This window comes from Nelusetta ayraudi, unplaced genomic scaffold (genome assembly GCF_046127955.1).
Source record: "Nelusetta ayraudi isolate G7.1 ecotype Tasmania unplaced genomic scaffold, CSIRO-AGI_Nayr_v1 ptg000034l, whole genome shotgun sequence".
Classification (NCBI taxonomy): domain Eukaryota; kingdom Metazoa; phylum Chordata; class Actinopteri; order Tetraodontiformes; family Monacanthidae; genus Nelusetta; species Nelusetta ayraudi.
In genome coordinates, this window is record NW_027466084.1 from 1,518,160 (window position 1) to 1,535,785 (window position 17,626).

Genomic DNA, 17,626 nt, shown 5'->3' on the forward strand with positions numbered 1-17,626 from the left:
CTTTTTGTTTTAGCACTCGCTCTGTATATTTATCACTACTGGAAATAGACATGCTAAAGCTAAGTAAAGCTCAGTCTGACTTCTTAGGTCTGCATATTTTGACGTAGACCTGAGATTCGGAGCAACTGGGAGGAGTTAATGGTGAACTTGACCCATGGTAAACTGGAATTTCTACTTCCCAGTTTTTGAGAAACCAGTTTATTATTTGTTGTTATTATTAACAAAATGATCACTTGTACATATAAAACGTTTCCATTTTGCCAGCTTTGAATTTTTCAAAATACTCTTCATGTATACTTGTGATAGTTGGATAGTGTAGTTAATTTTTGGAATATCACCGTTCTACTCCCTTATTTACAAAAATGTCTTGTCCCTCACGTCATGCTGCTCACACGTGCCATTAATTGACCCCTGGGGACAAACAGAGTACCCGACTTGACTGAACGTAATTGAATTTGTAAGCTATTTGCAAGAATTTTGCCGGCATCAAAGAACAAATCAAATATTGCCCGGCGGCGGCGGCGGCGGGGTCTGCCGCAGACTTTCAGACACGCGGCGCCTCGCTTCCTCTTGAGCCGGGCCTCGCTCGAAAATGGATCATTTGAAAAAGGAAAAAAAAAAAAAAACACCAAAAAAACGTGGCAGTGGCCTACTGCTAGCCGTAATGAGCCCGACTCTTGAACGACATTGTACTCGACCTGCGCGTTATCCCTCAGTTCCTCTCTAATCCCCTCTTATCCTCTCAGATTTTGAGACGTTCTGTTTTCAACAAATCTTTCGGCCGTTCTCCACCCCGTGTGCTGGTGCCCCTGTCTGAGAGGCACGCCGACCAACGCTGAGTCTTTGGCCCGGTTGGCTTGGCTCGTTTCCACCGTGCCAGCATGATCCGAGCACATGCCGCCAGCCCTTCTTCTATATGCTCACAGTAAACAGATCAGGACTATAAGCCGGCGATGTGCAACCAGGTCAGCCATATTAGTGTTGGCTGCCGACTGTGTTTGACACAGGGGGTGGGATGAAACCCTCATAAAAAAAAGGGGTTTGATATTACATGACGGCAGGGTTGCGCAAGTTTCCAAGCCAGGAATCGACATCTTGGCACTTAATGGATTCTGCGTGAACTCTCCTGTCAGAGACAATTTTTCGCCATTTCGAAATGGTCTCGTGTCGCACTTGCTTCGAACCCTATTGACAGCGAGGTGCAGCTGTTTATCGACCCAGTAAAACTGTACGTATTGCCGCAAGATGTGGAAAATCTTCCGTCTGAAGTGAAGGTACTAATCCAAAAAGAACAATGCAGCTAAAGGTTATGAAATTATTAAATGTACTTTCTGTGGGTTAGAGCTGGGCGATTTTGGACAAAAAAAATGTTTTCTCGCTCTCTGAAAACTTGATTTTTTTGATTTCGATATTTAGGGTAAATCTCGTTAACTATGCCACAAAAAACGGGACAAAACGGGTGCATGTCGTACGCAACTTCGGAAAATAAATATTTACTAACAGGTAGTGGAGAGGGAAGCATACGGAATCACTTCCTGGTTTTGACATCAACAAAGGGAGCAAGTTAACAGCTTCTCAAGGAGGGAGGAGGACTATGGTAGCCTAGAGGCGCCGACCCGGAAGCAGGAGAAAGGAAAATCAATTTTACGATTTTCCTCTTTTTGACGTCGTCTATACTAAAAAAAAAAAAATTGATTTAAAATTGATTTATCGCACAGCCCTACTGTGGGTGAAGGAATTGAAAATTCTAAATAAAGTACTGCATATCATGTCGCAGGCGTGTGCATGTAAACAAGCCTGACATACTTCTACAATTATGCTGGATATTTCCCTAAATCTGGAGGGTTGCACTCTTTTCACGCGGAAACTCTTTCACTGTGTCGTGTTTCCAAGGGGACAACTATCAGTGGCGGACCAGCCATTGTACCAGCCGACTTTTTTGTTTTGTTTTATTTATTCAAAGCCAGTTCAAATTAAATAAACCACTTGCGCGTTTTAACACGTAGAGTTCTGTGTTGAATGCAGGTCCGTCACTGATAGTTGTCCCCATCGAAACGCAACAACAACAACGACGTAATAAAATTGGGTTCTGGTAATTAAAGGTGGCTCTTAAAAGAGGAAACAACACCACGAGAGCTTCACATCACACCAGTTTTTCGCTTTCATCATCAGACAGTGATGAAAACCGTGCAATCGCTACAAAAATTGTTCTGCCTTTTTAACATCTGGCACTGTTAAATATCACCATTAACCAAGCCTGTACCTGCCAAACTGCTACCTGGTCCTCTGCACCCGCCTCCGCCAACAGGCCATGTGATGTGATGCGTCCTCCTGTTGATTCCCTCTTGATGAAGCAACGTTCATTAGTCGGGCCTCTGATTGCTGATTTCCAGCAGTGTCAGAAATTCCTTTTGCCCCTCATGCCAAATTCCCCGAGTGCCCCCGCCGTAGCCTGCTGCTCTTAATCAAAGCTTTGCACGCATTCATCAAGAGCCACGTGTGCCAACTCGGGTTGTACGACACGGAGATCATCTACCGAGTGCAAACACAGCAACAAAACAATATCAAAGTTTACCTTTAGCACGTACTGCAGTTCTGGCAGGATGTGAGCTTTCTTTTTAAGTTCTGTTCTTTTAAGCCCCTCCCCCCCCCGCTTCCTCAAGTGTTAGATGTTCATTTTTGTTTTTGTGCATACTCATTAACCATGAAGAATTTAATGTAGGCCACTGTTTCTCTGAAGATACGGAAGCACCCCAGTTTACCGTATCTTTCCCTTAATTAGTCGTGCGATTTCAAAGCGCTGTTTCCTTTGTGCTAAAAATCTTTATTTCGTCCCTCAAGAGGAAGCCGGATACGAAACTTGATGTCTCTGATTAGGGCTTCCGCGACTTTTTGCACTTCTGTCAGTGTGTTTTGCTCACTCGCAAACTATTTGCGCTTTGTTCCCAACAGGAATGAGCAACATCTTGAAAACCTTGGCCGCTCGGTTTTTCTATGTCGAGATCCCCCTAAAGGCTCACATCAAGAAAAGTATTTTTGAATCATCATTTTTGCCAACGACCGTGTCATGCTTGTGCTTCGATAAATACACGGAGCTGCATCCACGCCAGAGGTGAGCAAACTACGGCCCGCGGGCCACATCCGGCCCGTTGGTCTTCTTAATCCGGCCCACCGAAGACTGACAGAATTGCGTAAAATCACGTAATTATGACCGCATCCATTTGAACTTGTCCTGCAATGCCTAGCGTCCCGCTAGATGCCGCATTTGCACCACGGTCATCGGAGCAGACCGCTGCCACGCTCACGTCTCAGCAGCGTCTCTACGCGCGAAAATGCAACGTGATTATTTAGCACCCTTTCCTGGTTCTATTGTTCAGTTTCCCCAACTTGCTGTGGGAAAAGTATTTACATATATATATATATATATATATATATATATATATATATACATTTTTTTTTTTGTCCCAGCAAGTATTTTTTTTAAGCGCCCACAGCCACAGGCGCGTCACATGAGCAATCTCGCTAATTATCCACTTCCCTCCCTTATCCGCCACAATATCTGCGCTTCACTTTGACAGCCGCCGATAATTAAGTGAGCAGGGGGGGGAGGGGCTGCCACGTTTCCCCGCTTCAATTGCCGTTGCTACAAAATCAGGTCAGAGAACGGAGTCTGCCACAGCGGAGGGATATCGGCACCAAGATGATAGAGATCAACGGCGGGGGAGAAATATTTTTGCCACATGTGACGGCGTGTAAAAAATTAGCGGCGCGAATTCTTGTTTAGCCCACGCAAAAGAAACTCAAACAACTGCTGCATTGTTCTTTCGGTGTCGCTTCTCGCTGTGATTTTCTCCGTGTGCATCATATGTCGTATTTCGAGCGGCCTCGTTTCAAGGAACCCCTAAAAAAAAACAACCACTTTCTCTTTGGACACTGTTTAAACAAGCTGAAGCTGTGCAATAGCTCCTCTGTAGGCAGACTGACCTAAATATAGCACCGGGGTGCTAATCACTGCTATCACTTTTTTCCTGAAGTAAAATAGCTGAGCTCCGACAACGCTCCTAATTAGGTTCATTTTTAGGATGGCAATTTCCATGTAATAACTACCATCAGGCCCAAACGCGCGCAGGTGTACGCGCCGCTTTGTGTTTTTTGCCGAATCTGAAAACAAAGCGTGCGGCAGCTGAAAAGAAAAAAAAAAACAGAAAACGGACCACCAGCTGCTCGGCACAGATTGTAAGATAAGAACCCTTCGGAAAAACACTTGATTGTTGTTTTCTCTTTTCCTTTCACACTCTGAAGAAACCGAATGGAAACGTGCACAAGCCTCAATCGGTCCGATAATTTCCAGCCTGCGTGCAAGACTTCTGCCGGCTATTTAGTTTGTGGATGTTTGGGTGTTTTTTTTTCCATCAGTATTCCAATTATTTGCAAGTTTTCTTCACTTGACAAATCTATTCCTTCTGTCTCTCTCTACAGGATGGTGCTGCAGTCTCAGCCCAGAACACCCAGAGCCATCCTGACCCGCCTCCCACTGGTGACCCGAGCAGTTTCTACATCACTTTAAAAGTAAGTGCTGAGATGATTTCTAATAGTTCAGAATTTTAAGGAAGTTTATTTGCAGTTTTATTTTTGCCATCGTGGGTTGTTATTTTTTGCCCCTAGCATCTATCCAGACTTGGGAGACCAGCGCATGGCCGTGTCTTAAATTTTGGACCTTTCATTGCCTCTCACGTGTTTCAATATGAGAGCGCCGTCACTTACTCACGCATCGCAAATGATTTATAAAAAGACAGCGCCGATCGCTGATGCAATTACCTAAAACGCCAGCCGTCTCACGGGATCGGCAGCTCTTTGACTTCCTCTCAGTCAGTGCGGCGACGTGATGGATGGATTGAATAAATGAATTGGCGTCGTCCGAGTGGCAAAAGCGCTGCGTCACGTCCAAAACCCCCCGAGAGGCAAACTCACGGCCGCTGCCACGTCGCTCGGCTTTTTTGCTACGCACCGGCGACGCGTTCACAGTTCCAGTTCTGTGTTTACCGACCAAGGGCTGCTTTAATTGCCGCCGCGTGATCCGCCACAATTAGCGCGAATTTGGGTTTATCGCAGCTATTTCGTGTGACTTTTTTTTTTTTTCTTTAAGAAAAGAAAAAAAGAATCTCTTGGGAAACAATCCCAAAAGAAAAGGGGCCTGTTGTTTTGAGCGTCAGGCCTAAATTATTTCTTCATATTTATTTAAGTGTACCACGGCCCAAGGGCTTAGACTGCAGTGCACAATCTCGCGTTCCTCTTTTTCAGACGCAGTGTAAACACAGGTGGGCAGCCGAGGGAGTCGTTACTCCAGGTGGTCAAGGGAGAGATATTAATAGATGCTTGTGCACAAATCTCTAGATGGCCCTTTAAAAAGAAAAACGGGAACATCCCGCTGTAGGGGGGGGGGGGGGGGGGGGGCGTGCCACATGTATTATGTGAACATATGTGGGCATGACAGCTTTGTGCGGTTGTTGATGGTAGACAGCAGTTGTAATTAATCCCCTGGGGGAGCTTTTCTTAAAAAAAAAACCTGGAATCGATATGTACGATAGGTACGTGTCACGCTTGACGTTGACATGATGATATTGCGAAGTGAAAACCACTCCATTGACGGTCGCGTTTTTGAAGTTGACAGTCAAATTTTACGCCGACTGACTTGAGTATTTTGCACATTTCCACTTTTTGTTTCCCCCAAGTGCTTCCGTTTTTCTCACCCAGTGTGGTTGGGATTACTCCATAAAAGTAGTCCAACTGCTGATTGCTGATTACTCCTTTAAAAGTAATCCAATTACTTCTTTAACGACTTTGTTTCATGAATAATCAATTACTAATTACTTCAGTTAAGAAAAGATAAAGTAGCAGTTGAGAAGGTCTTGTTTCCTGCACATAACGTACAACGAATCACAATATTCCTTCATTTAGACGAGATGAACTCAGAATAAGGTTTGTATTTCTAGCTATCAAATGCAATTGCTGTTTTTTCTTTTGCCGCCGCCGTGCCTGTTTTGGTGTGTCGTCGCATATCCATCCATAGCAATGATGTTGAATGCACGGCTGCGTTGTCATCGTCAATCTGCGGCATCATTTGTTTCTCTAAATTTCAGACATTTTTAGCTTGCAAAATATTTCAGAAAAGTAATGGAATCGTTACTTGATAAAGTAATTATGAAATAATTACCAGTTTTGCCAGAGTAATCCCGTTACACTACTATGTTACTTAAAAAAAGTAGTTTCATTACAGAATTTGGATTACTTAGTAATAGATTACTTGCTAACCCTGTTCTCATCTGATCAGAGATGCTTTTCTTCAGCCCTTGATTGTAGCCAGTCAATATTTGAGTTGCTGTTGCCTCTCTGTGGTCTCCAACCAGTCAGCCAGTTTTGACCCCTGACCCCTGAGCTTAACTAGTCATTTCCCTCCTCACCACTGCTTCCCACTGGATGTTTCCTCCTTTTGGTGCCAGAGTGAAACTCCCTGTAGATTGTCAATTTGTTGAAATCTCCAGACTGACAAACGCAAGATGATTGGCAGCCATGTGATTGAACGGTTAGCTATCTGCCTTAACAGGCAATTGAGCATTTTACCTAACGAAGTTGTGTAAGATACATGAACAGCTGCTGCTCACTGCAGCCGCTCAAAGATCTTCTTTTAGGAGTGTAAATGCAATGTGACGGGGGGGGGGACACATGAATAAACAGAAAAACGATGTGGCAGAGCAGTCGCAGGGCAGTCGCTGCCCTGGCTGTTGTTGCTCCTGCTGGGGCAAGACCTCCAGATATGGGATTGCAGTTGTTCCTCCGGTCCGCGTTTCCAGCAGCAGCAGGGTCAAACATGCGGCTGCATTCTGCTGGATGAAGAGCGCATCCACATCAGCAGCGAGGGGAGGCGAATGGAAGGTCACCCGTGTCAGGCTGATGTTGTTGGCAGGCCTCACACATGCTGCTCACTGTGGTGTGTGTGTGTGTGTGTGCGTGTTCATGTGTGTTCTTGCATGAGCCTACTGTCCTTTACATCTCAGATGATCACTCTGCTTCTGTGTTGCCTCAGTGTCTCGTGTTTTTCATTATCCAGTCACTTTTTTTTTTTACTTTTTTTTTTACTTAAACTAGCAAATAACACAGATTCTTTTATTTATTTTTTTTAAAGGCAAGGTCTTTATTGTGCATGTGTGCACAGGAAGGCGGACCTCGTGCTTGCGTTGCTCAAGTGCTGTTTACGTCAGCTGCATAATAAGAACCATATCCGCGGAGTGTGCTCGCACCAACAGGCCAACAGCAGTGCTGCAGAATAGTCATTGCGTTGCATGTTGTGTCAATGTTCTCCCCTTATGGTAGAATAAAAACACCCGAGCTTATATAACCGTGTTTCCATTACAACAGTCAGGTTTCCCCCAGATCAGTTCAGAAGCTCCTGGTACTGAGAGCTTCTTTAAAACCTTCTCCTTTCCAAGATTTTCAGAAGGTTCAGTGTGTAAAATTTGACGTAGTTCACTGGTAAGGGCGAGCGAATTAGCGCTGCGATCTAAAATCCAACCACTAGGTGGCAGTATTTCGCACACTGTACCTTTAAAGAAGCGCTTTACCAAGAAGGAAATGTAAGATCGCGCTGCCCCACACGTTTGTGATCTGCTTCATACTTCAGATTTATGTTGTGATTTTATTGTGACAGCAAAGAAAAAAAAGAAAAAATAAGTAATAATCAGGGTGTTCCTATACATGCTTTATGCATTAGGCACAAACAGAATTATCATCATGACTATTATTTGTCATTGTTTTTCTATTTAGGCTGTTTATAGATTGCTAACTCACATATGCCATCATTCTATCGTTTCACATGTGGGACAAAAAAAAATGCTCCCCGGGTTAAAGACTTACCCAGGCATTTTCTCTCAAGGGAAAGTGCTGTCGTTTTCTTTTTTTTTCTTTTTTTTTTTTTTTTACGTCTGTGACCATTTTAGGGGAACTTTTCATATGCTTGTAAATGACCTTTTTTTCTCTTCAGGGAAAACAGGGTCTCTCTTTTCCCTTCCCTGGAAAAATCACTTCACACTTCAATATGCTTGTTGGTTCTTCAGATGGCTCAGACATTGTCAACTCAAAGAGAAAGTAAATCAAACACTCATTGTTGGATTATTGTGGGGGTTTTTTTGGGTTTGTTTTTTTTTCCATTTATGCCCTGTGCCTGGAAGAAGCTTTCCAGAAACACCAGACTGACATAGTGTGGTTGGGCTGTGTTGCTTTTATTTGTCAGAAGGTAGAAAAGGTACTTAGCACAAGTGTGGATAAGACTCAAAGTTCAATGCTGTGCATTAATGGATTTGTTATATTGCTGGTCGAGTAGCATTCAAAACCAGAAAATAGTCCTCTATCAATGCAAAGAATAATAATCACTTTGCCCTTTGCAGGTATACCATTCAAATCATTTCCTCAATCAACCTTTTTTTTTTTTTTTTATTATTGCGCATTTGGTTTTTAAAAAATCCATCTAGCAGCGCCTGGAGAAAGGAGAAAAGGTCTCATAACTTGTTGGTGTGCTGATCTCAAGGTCGGGAAAATAAAAACCTCCCAGGCAGGGCGATGCGTTGCGTTATTGTGGTTGTTACTGAAGGGTTTGCAGACCTGCGCTGGCTTGTCATGACAGGCTATGAACCGTATACATTCATAAAGTACATTTTCAAGCTGTTCAAAAGGTGTTCCCATTGCATACTAGACTGATGGTAATTGGCCCGAGGCCTTTTTCATGTAGCTTGCTGCCATACAGGGTAAGGTGAACAGTAAGAAGGCTTTGGTGTTCACTGTCTCACCTCAGGGTGTGTTAGCTTCTTGATCAATGGCAAGCAGCCGTGCCGTACCTGCTGCAGCTGAAAAATATTTATTTTAAAACTCACAAAAAATAGGAATACTTTACTTTCAGGTGGAATTTATGACAAAAATGTCAAAAGTTGATGCTACAGTGATGTTATACCATGAAAGCAGGGCATTTAAGTGGATGCATGTTAAGCGTCACCGTCTCAAAAACTGGTCTGCAGTAGGTCTCATGATATTGAAATGTGAGCAGCGCAACGAAGACAATTGTTTACATAGAAACTGTCTTTGAGCCACAACCTTCAGTTGTCATCCCATGAATAAGACATTCCTTGGAGGATTTGTGGGGTGGGGAATCACCTTGTTTGAGAACAACGCATTCTGCATTCGTCCGCACGCGTTCAAAGACTTAGAGAAGGTCATATTAAGTACACCTGTAAAGTTTATTGTGCTTTTTAGGGCCATTCTGAAATGTTTTCCAAAACTAAAAATATTGGGGGGTTTGTGCATAGTGATAATACGCACCCCCCCCCCATAATAACTTATATGGGTAATGAATTAAACAATCTCAACATTCTGTAAATAAAACATTAAAATTCAATGCACCTGTGAAGGATAATGCTAATACATATTTATTGGAGAACATCAGGGCTTTCTATGATAAAAACTGCAAAGAAATATATATAATACAATATATAATAGGCAAATGGATTTGATAAGATTAATATTTTTGACAATTTGTCAGACATCTCGGCTAATGAACAACGTTGAAGCTTGCAATGTGTACTTAGTTTGTCTTTTGTCAATGTCCAAAAGATGGTGACGGCCCTCTTACATGCTGGTATGTTCTGTAGAGGTTCAGTACTTCGTCTGGTGCGCGCAAGGGGCCTGATTTACTAAGATCGCAAAACTCGATCGCACACGCAAACTAATCTGTTTGCGCGTGGCGAGTGATCCACTAAGATTGCACCTGCAGAGTGACAGCGAGCCAAACGTGATTGCAAACCACGCAGTTGTAACCAGGGCCGTACAGTCTCACAGGGGGTGAGAACCACATCCACCACGGAAAACTGTTTTGCGTGTAACTCTTCAAAACTACCGGCTTGCCTAAAGTCCCCCTTCAGCCTTTGATAAGACCACCACCAGAAGGGTGGAATGTGCTGCTGCCCCTGTGACGTCAACACAGACCCTTCAGGAGGATTCACTACCTGCATCCCTTGGACAAATGGCGGTGAAAAATCCTACCCCGTATGGCTCATTAACAGACTGGCATAAAAGCCATGTGTGCATGTCCACTTCCTCAACAATAAATCCAGCACATCACAGACGGAAGTGCTACTCTCTTCATTACAAGGGAGAATCCGTGCAGTAATGACAGTGCTCGGGAGCCAAGGGATTAGGTTCCCCCTCAGACACCTGCCCAAATCAATGAGAGTAGGGCCCAGCTGTCGGTCATCACAGTCTGCAGTTTTATAGCATTAAACTACTAATAACTACAAAAAAAAAATCACCAAAAATTACCACCTCAATGTGCCCTGGTATGGAATAATTTTACATAATATTTTTAACATTCACATTACTAGGTTTTATGGATTTTTCATTCTCAAACTCCCACTGTCTGTGCCCATGTCTGTTTTCATGTTGGTTAAACAAAGTGTAGATCTTTTTAAAACATTAATATTTTACCCACCAAATGCCCCCCCCCCCCTTTTTGACAAACTCTAAATTCCTTATGTATACTTTCCCTTTTCCTTACCTTGAAGGAGACGGAAAAAAACCTTTTTCCGCTCTTGCTTTATTTCTTATTTATGACAAAACTGTCAGCCCCGAAATGCATTGCAGTTGCAATTCACTGCTCCCAAATTGTTCTGTTTACGGCAGAGTTGCTTTCTTCTGTTGTCGGCTCCATCACCTGTAACTGGTGTCACTGCTTCAAAACGCTATTTATCGCAAGCTGAGAAAGAAGAGAGACGCGGTGTTGAAATTGTGTCAGTCACACACACGGGGGATGGATATGAAATGGATGACAGAAAAGGAGGCAAAGCACCTACAAGAGAGAGAGCTGCATGAAGCCCTCACGTACACCATCGTACATCCACGTTTGGCACAGCAACTGGAACTCCTTGACTCTTTGTGACCATATTATGGGAACGTGTATAGAATAAGGCCTGATTTATGATGTTTATACTGGTAAAAGTTTAAAATACTGCCCATAAAGATAAGATAAGATAAGATAAGATAAGATAAACCTTTATTCGTCCCACAAAGGGGAAATTTAGGTGTTACAACAGCCAAGAAGATAGGGCAAACAAGAATAAAGTGAACAGAGCATATAAAAATAACCTAAAATAGTGCAAAAAATAATAAATAAATTAATACATTAATGAAAGTGTTTTAATTGCAGTACAATAAAAGTAATTTGGGTTTCCCACCCTTAGAACGGTTCTCATGTGTGTATATATGAATATACATAGAGCAAAGGTCTTGTTCCTAGTTAGCTCCCATCTTGCACCGCCACATTTCTAAGGAAGCCCGGTGTGGACAATCCAGCTGCCTGACAGCGTGTTTCGTATTTTGGGTGAACGCCCGCGCCCTCAAATAAACCAACGAAGAAGAAGGTTGACGAGGTATCCAGGTTTGTGTGCGAGCCTAGTTCGCTGGCAAGCTCGGGAGAGGGAGGGGGAGTGAAAGAGCGATGTGATCTAAAATGTAACCATTTGATGTCGCTGTTTCTTCTCATAATCTCCAAATATTACATACTTGAGGTTCAAAAGCACAAAATGCTGTCCCTGCATAAACTCTTTTGGTACGTTTCTAGAAAGCCTCATTCAAATAGAGCGATCTCCAACGCCTTTTGCACATGTTTTCCGTTTCCACCTATAATCTTAGTATCACTGGCCACAAACATATAGCTATCCAAGATCTTGGCAAATCAGGCCCCAAATGCCTTATATTTACCCAAGTTTCAGTTTGAGACAGTTTTCCTGCACTCTAAAAAAAAAACAAAAACAAAACGGCGAGATGGGTTCAGGCCTGTAAAGTTTTTAAATGCAATTAAACAGGCACATTTACGGATAAGTATGCAATTCGGGCATATGCAACTGCTCATGTGTGCAGTCATTTGTCTGCACGCACAGTCTCTGGCAGAGAAAACAGCAGCAGACATACATAGTCAATGAGAACAGGGAAAACAATGAACACAGAGCAGATGATTGCTGTAAATAAAAGAGTGGGAGTGGAGCGAGGGAGGAATAGAGAAGGATACCGTGCCGCTGGCACAAGGGGAAATTGGGATTGGAAGGTACGAGGGTGAAAGTAGGCAAGAAAGGGATTGTGAGGTGGGGATGAGTAGGGGGGCACGGATACAGTTCACAGTGTTTCCTTTTTGTGTCAGGTTGAAATATTGAAAAGTAGATACACTCTAATTATGTTGCGACAAAAGTGGGAACTTTTGTGGGTAAATAAAACACGACATATAATGTCTGAGAGATGATGACAAATCCTAAAGAAAGCACAGAGAGAGAGAGAGCGAGAACCAGCAAGCTTGAAGAACATCAAAAAAGTGACAGCAGTAATAATACCAAGAAAGCTCCTCCTAGCCTAGCCGCTAACTGCATAACTTAAGGGTTAAGTGTGTTATATTTGGAGAATTTTAAGAAGAAAGGGCGACATCAAGTGGTTGCATTATAGATTGCAGCGCTCTTTCACTTGAGTCTCAATAGGGTCTCTGTAGCTTCCCTCTCCCAAGCTTGCCAGTGAACTACAGTGGTGTGCGAGCGCAAACTTGGATACGTCCACCTTCTTCTTTGTTGGTTTTATTTGAGGACGCAAAACGTTAACCCTAAATATCAAATGTACTGTCAGGAGGGTTGTCCACAGCAGGCTCCCTTAGAAATATGGCAGTGCAAGATGGCAGGTAAATAGAAGCAAGATATTTGATCTTTGTAAGTTCTTCTAAGAACCGTTCTAAGGGTAGGATAATCAAATCACCTTTATTGTACTGTGAGTATACACCTTGAATTATGTATTTATGGGCTGTATGTTAAGCTCTTACCATTATAAAGATCATAAATAAAATTTTACACACTGGACCTTTTTGAGCTGTTTTTATACCTCTGGTTCTGTATGTTAAAAGGTTGGTAATGAACGTCACTAACCCATACATTTTAAGTTAACTGCAGAGTCTGGTCCTAAATGCTGACCATCGACACGGAACATGAAGATACAGTTTTCTTTCATTTATTTATTAATTTATTTATTTATTTAAATTTGAGCTTTAGCTGCGGCTGCGGCTTTAGGGACAACACAGATGCACGGTCCTAAACCTCATCTATCCACCGGCTGTCGGCATGTTTTAAGCTCTATAAAGGTCGGGGAAGTGAACCTTATGCCGCGTTCCTATTTTTAGTGTCAAAACTGCCCGTTGACGTTTTATACACAGCACATTCTGTGTGCATCAACGCATCATGGGGAGCATTCGGTGCCAGCGTTTACTTGCAAAAGATGAGCTCACGATGTTCTGTCCGCAACGTCCTTAATGCCCAGATGTATTTAAAGGTTCTAAGGTGCTTGCGTCAAGGCGCTTGAGGCACATTGAGTGCAATAAAACACACATTATGGGGCTCTAATGCCCCTGCGCTTCTCTGCCCTGCTCTGCTTTTGATTTTGGTGAGCGTCTCATGGGCCCCGCACGTCTTGAATAAAGACGCAAAAAGAGCAGAGAGCTGAGCTGAGACGAGAGGGAAGCGGACTCGCTGCCGCTGAGCTCAGCTTGAGCCGCCGCCACCTCTGTCGATGCAATTCTGTGAAACACTTCACGATCAAGTACTGAATTCAGCCGTTTGAACGCATATCTGGCTTCCGCAACACCGGTGTTATAGCCAGCCGGAGGAGATTTGAGCCCGGGGGGGCGGGGGGGCGACATCACAGAACAATTTCTGAATTAACGCGTATGAAACTTCCGAATTGCGTGAAATTTGCATGTTCATTGTGTGAGAAATGTGAAACGCGTTGAACACACGGCCTCTGTACAATTCCTCAGAATTACCAAATGAATGCTAACACTTGTTGTCAATTATACCTTTTGACAAACATTAATCCATCCCAGATGAATTATTAGCCATTTGATGACCCGCATCCAAACCTCAAAAGGGGGGTGTATTGACTCTAATGTTTGGTTATTTTCATTCTTTTTTTTTTTCTTTTTGGATTAAAGCATCACTGCAGCTTTTCAAAGTGCTCTCAGCGTGTGACTGCAGGACACTAATCTTGTTTTTGGCCTAAAGCGAGCTATAATTAGCCCGGTAAACATAGCATCCGCGCAAGCTAAAACGGCTGGACTCCATTGACTGTCTGACCCCAAGTGTTGTTGCTAGCTAATTGCATTTCTACACAGCAAACCTTCGGGAGAAAACATTGTGGGGTAAAAAAAAAGATGTATGAGGAGTCCCGTTGGACGAATTTTAAGAACCCAAAACCAACAAAATGCCCCCCCCCCCCCCCCCCCCCCACACACACACACACACCATTTTAAAACCATGCTTAAAGTTGTTGTGCGCTTCAATTCAATACTTTACTGTTACTGTCACCATTGTCACCAACAATAACTGTGAAAATCAGTTTTAAGCAGCCCCAAATGATCGCAAGAACAAACAAAAGTATTGATTAAAAACAGTATAACATATAAAAAACAAGTGATAATGCACATAATTGTGTCTGTGTTGCTGTAAGCAAATAAGCCAAGCACAAAAACCCAAGTTCGGACTGCAAATGAGGATCCAGGATCCACCGTCACCCCATTTTTCCCCTGCACTTGGCTGAAATGAGAAGCCACCCATGCAGGATTTATCTGCCCCTCGTTTTACATCTCCCCCCGCGCAAGAAGTTGAAAATTTGCAAAAATTAGTTTCATACACATCAAAAGCAAGCTGGCGCTTTTGAGTCCGTCACCTAATACTCTGCTGCGCTGTTGAACTCCCAGCCCCGTCAGTGTTTTGCCTGGCCGCTGCTCCGTTCCTCCGCCCCGCCGCCGTCGGCCAATCAAAATCAAGCGCAGCAAAACGGCAGCGGCCGCTCTCTTATTGTCTCTCGCAGGTTGTTTGTTTTTGTTTTTTTTGTTCTCTCCCCCTCCCGTGGCCTCTCCTGTTAAAAACGGGCGAACTCTGTGAACTGGGAGCGAACCAGAGCTCTGCCACCAGACACTGAAACAACAGACAGTCGCTCATGCCTTTTTAATAAGTCACCGTTTTGAGGCTGGAGAGGCTCGTTCGTGCCCTATCGACGCAACATCTGACCCCCGGTGCCCCGCCACTACCCCCCCCCCCCCATTGTAATTATATTTGGCCCGCTCTGCTGTGATTTTGCATCAATCAGGACTGGATGTTCATTGACTGTAATTACTATCACTTCATTGGTTTATTGTTGTTATTTTATGTTTAAATGTATTATTAGCCCGTGGGGGAAAAAAAGGTTACTGTTAACATTTAAATCAGAAGGCTGCAAATAATAATAAAAAAAAAAAAACAGACATACGATTTTCATTTATATTTTATTTATTTTGATGCGGAGATGGGGCGCTTCTTTTGATTCCCGGATGATCATGTGATCGCTTGTTTTGGCGAGGAACGTACAGAGGAGCCATTCACGCCGTTGTGTGTCATGGGTCACAGCCAGAGTTGTTGTTTTTTTCTTCTTTCTTTTGTTTGTTTGTTTTATTGTTGCTCTCTCATCGCGTCACCGCAACGCCATTCTCTTGAACGCAGCAGATGGTTTAAAATGAGAAAAAAAGAAAAAAAGAAAAATCCACTTAATTAGAGTGCATGCCGGCGCCTGGAGTTAAACCTACCCCTCCTAATCTCTCACCGAGTGCGGAGGAAAGTTTCAGAGGCGGTCTCTGTGTGGAGGGTGGGAGAAAAAAAAGTTTTCATCGTCGCCGGCGTCCTCCTCCTCCTTTTAAAGGTCATTCTTTTTTTTTTGCGCTCGCCGATGCGATTGCAAGAGAACAGAGGCGGGGTGTGTGTGTGTGTGTGTGTGTGTGTGTGTGTGTGTGTGTGTGTGTGTGTGTGTGTGTGTGTGTGTGTGTGTGTGTGTGTGTGTGTGTGTGTGGTGGGGGTATAAAAAGGTGATTTGGAGGAAGGGAAGCGCGACAGGAACAGGCAGCAGTCGGTCTTTTGATCCCGGCTGTGCCGCTTCTTCTCTCCATCTAATCAGCTTGAACAACATCCAAAGCCTGCTCGCCTGCTATGTGGCACACTGGAGGTGTCCGTCCGTCTGTCTGCCTGTGCGTGCGTGCGTGCGTGCGTGCGTGCGTGCGCGTGTGTGTGTGTGTGTGTGTGCGTGTGTGTGTGTGTGTTTGAGCGAGAGAGGCGTGTGTGTGTTTATGCTCACAGTGTGACATTACAAGGAATGTACTGCAAGCCATTTTATTGTCCCTGTGTGTGTGTGTGTGTGTGTGTGTGTGTGTGTGTGTGTATGTGTGCGTGCGCGTGCACGTATGTATGTTTGCAATTCACATCCCAAGTTTTTTTTTAATTGCCCGGCCCTGTTTCCATAAGAGCTGGAACATACTGTTCATTGCAGTGCTGTCGATGATTCACAGCCCGTCGATCTATATCTGCACCGCAGTTTGTGCGTGTGTGTGTGCGTGCGCGCGCATGTCTGTGCCCACACTTGTCAGCCAAGCTTGTACTTGCGCCCTTGTTTTTTTTTTTTCCTAATTGGTGTTTATTTCTCTATTTATTTATTTCTGACAGAGCAACAAGCCAGCGGTTTCATCTGAATTGTGGCCACACTGGAGCTGATGAAATTATTGATTCCCCCCCTCCCGCCCCCCAGCCATAAACACATTTGTCAAAAGACTCTCGGGAGGAGAGCGTGAAAGGATGAGGTGGCGTGCACGTAGCGACTCGAAGCCCCTTGCAGTTAATTTGCGCACGTTATGTTGTCAGACGGACGCGGCGGCGGCGGCGGGGCAATATTTCGCCTCTTCTCGTCTTCGGCCGCGCTGCAGCAAGAGTCAAACTTTGATTGAGGGCTTGTTTCACGGCCAAGTCGGCCTTTTGTTTTTCCAAGGTTTCATTAACGGGATAGTTGTTCGGCATGTCAAGATACTGCCGTGTGAAAATCTTCTGTATTATCAGCAAATATTTGTGTGTTTCAATCGCATACAGGAAATACTCCTTATGAACATTGACAAATTCTCGATTTCTCCATGGAAATGAACATTGACCACAAGTGTTTTTGGTCTGTTTGTTTCCGAATTAACAAAGACAAAATGCCCACTAAGTTTCATAAAGATGTTTTATGGATACACGGAGTTAAAACAAGAATGGGCCAAAATGATTAGCCCCTTGGCCATTCATAGTCAATAGTGTGCCCTTTCTGAGCCACAACTGAACACAACCTCTTAGAATAGTTCTTTACTCGGAGCTCAGGTCTCCAGAGGGATTTTGGCCCCTTTCTTCCACGGAAAATTGTCCCAGCTGGTCTTAATTGTGTGGTTTTCCGAGCACAGACTGTCAATCTGATTGAAGTTTGGGCTTTGTTCGGGCCACTCCAGGACCTTGGTTTTGGTATCCTTCAAGAACTATTGGACTAATTTCCATGTATGCTTTTGGCTTACTGTCTTGTTGGAAGACCCAGCGACGACATTTTCTTTTTTCATGACGCCATGGTGTTCTCCATGTGTCTACGTGGGTTCACTCCGGGTCTCCGGCTTCCTCAGTCCAAAAACATGCATGTGAGGCAAATTGGGAACTCTTTGTCCTTAGGTGTCTGTGTGAATGCG

At 43.8% G+C, this 17,626-nt stretch overlaps 1 long non-coding RNA gene across 1 annotated transcript in view; it reads left to right on the plus strand.

Moving 5' to 3' along the window:
• The window catches only part of LOC142892541 (uncharacterized), a 66,750-nt gene extending 62,181 nt beyond the window's left edge, over nt 1–4,569 (plus strand). Inside the window, exon 4 of the long non-coding RNA XR_012927448.1 lies at nt 4,480–4,569. This is a non-coding gene — a long non-coding RNA (uncharacterized LOC142892541). The remainder of the gene's footprint in view (nt 1–4,479) is intronic.
• Nucleotides 4,570–17,626: the final 13,057 nt, after the last annotated feature.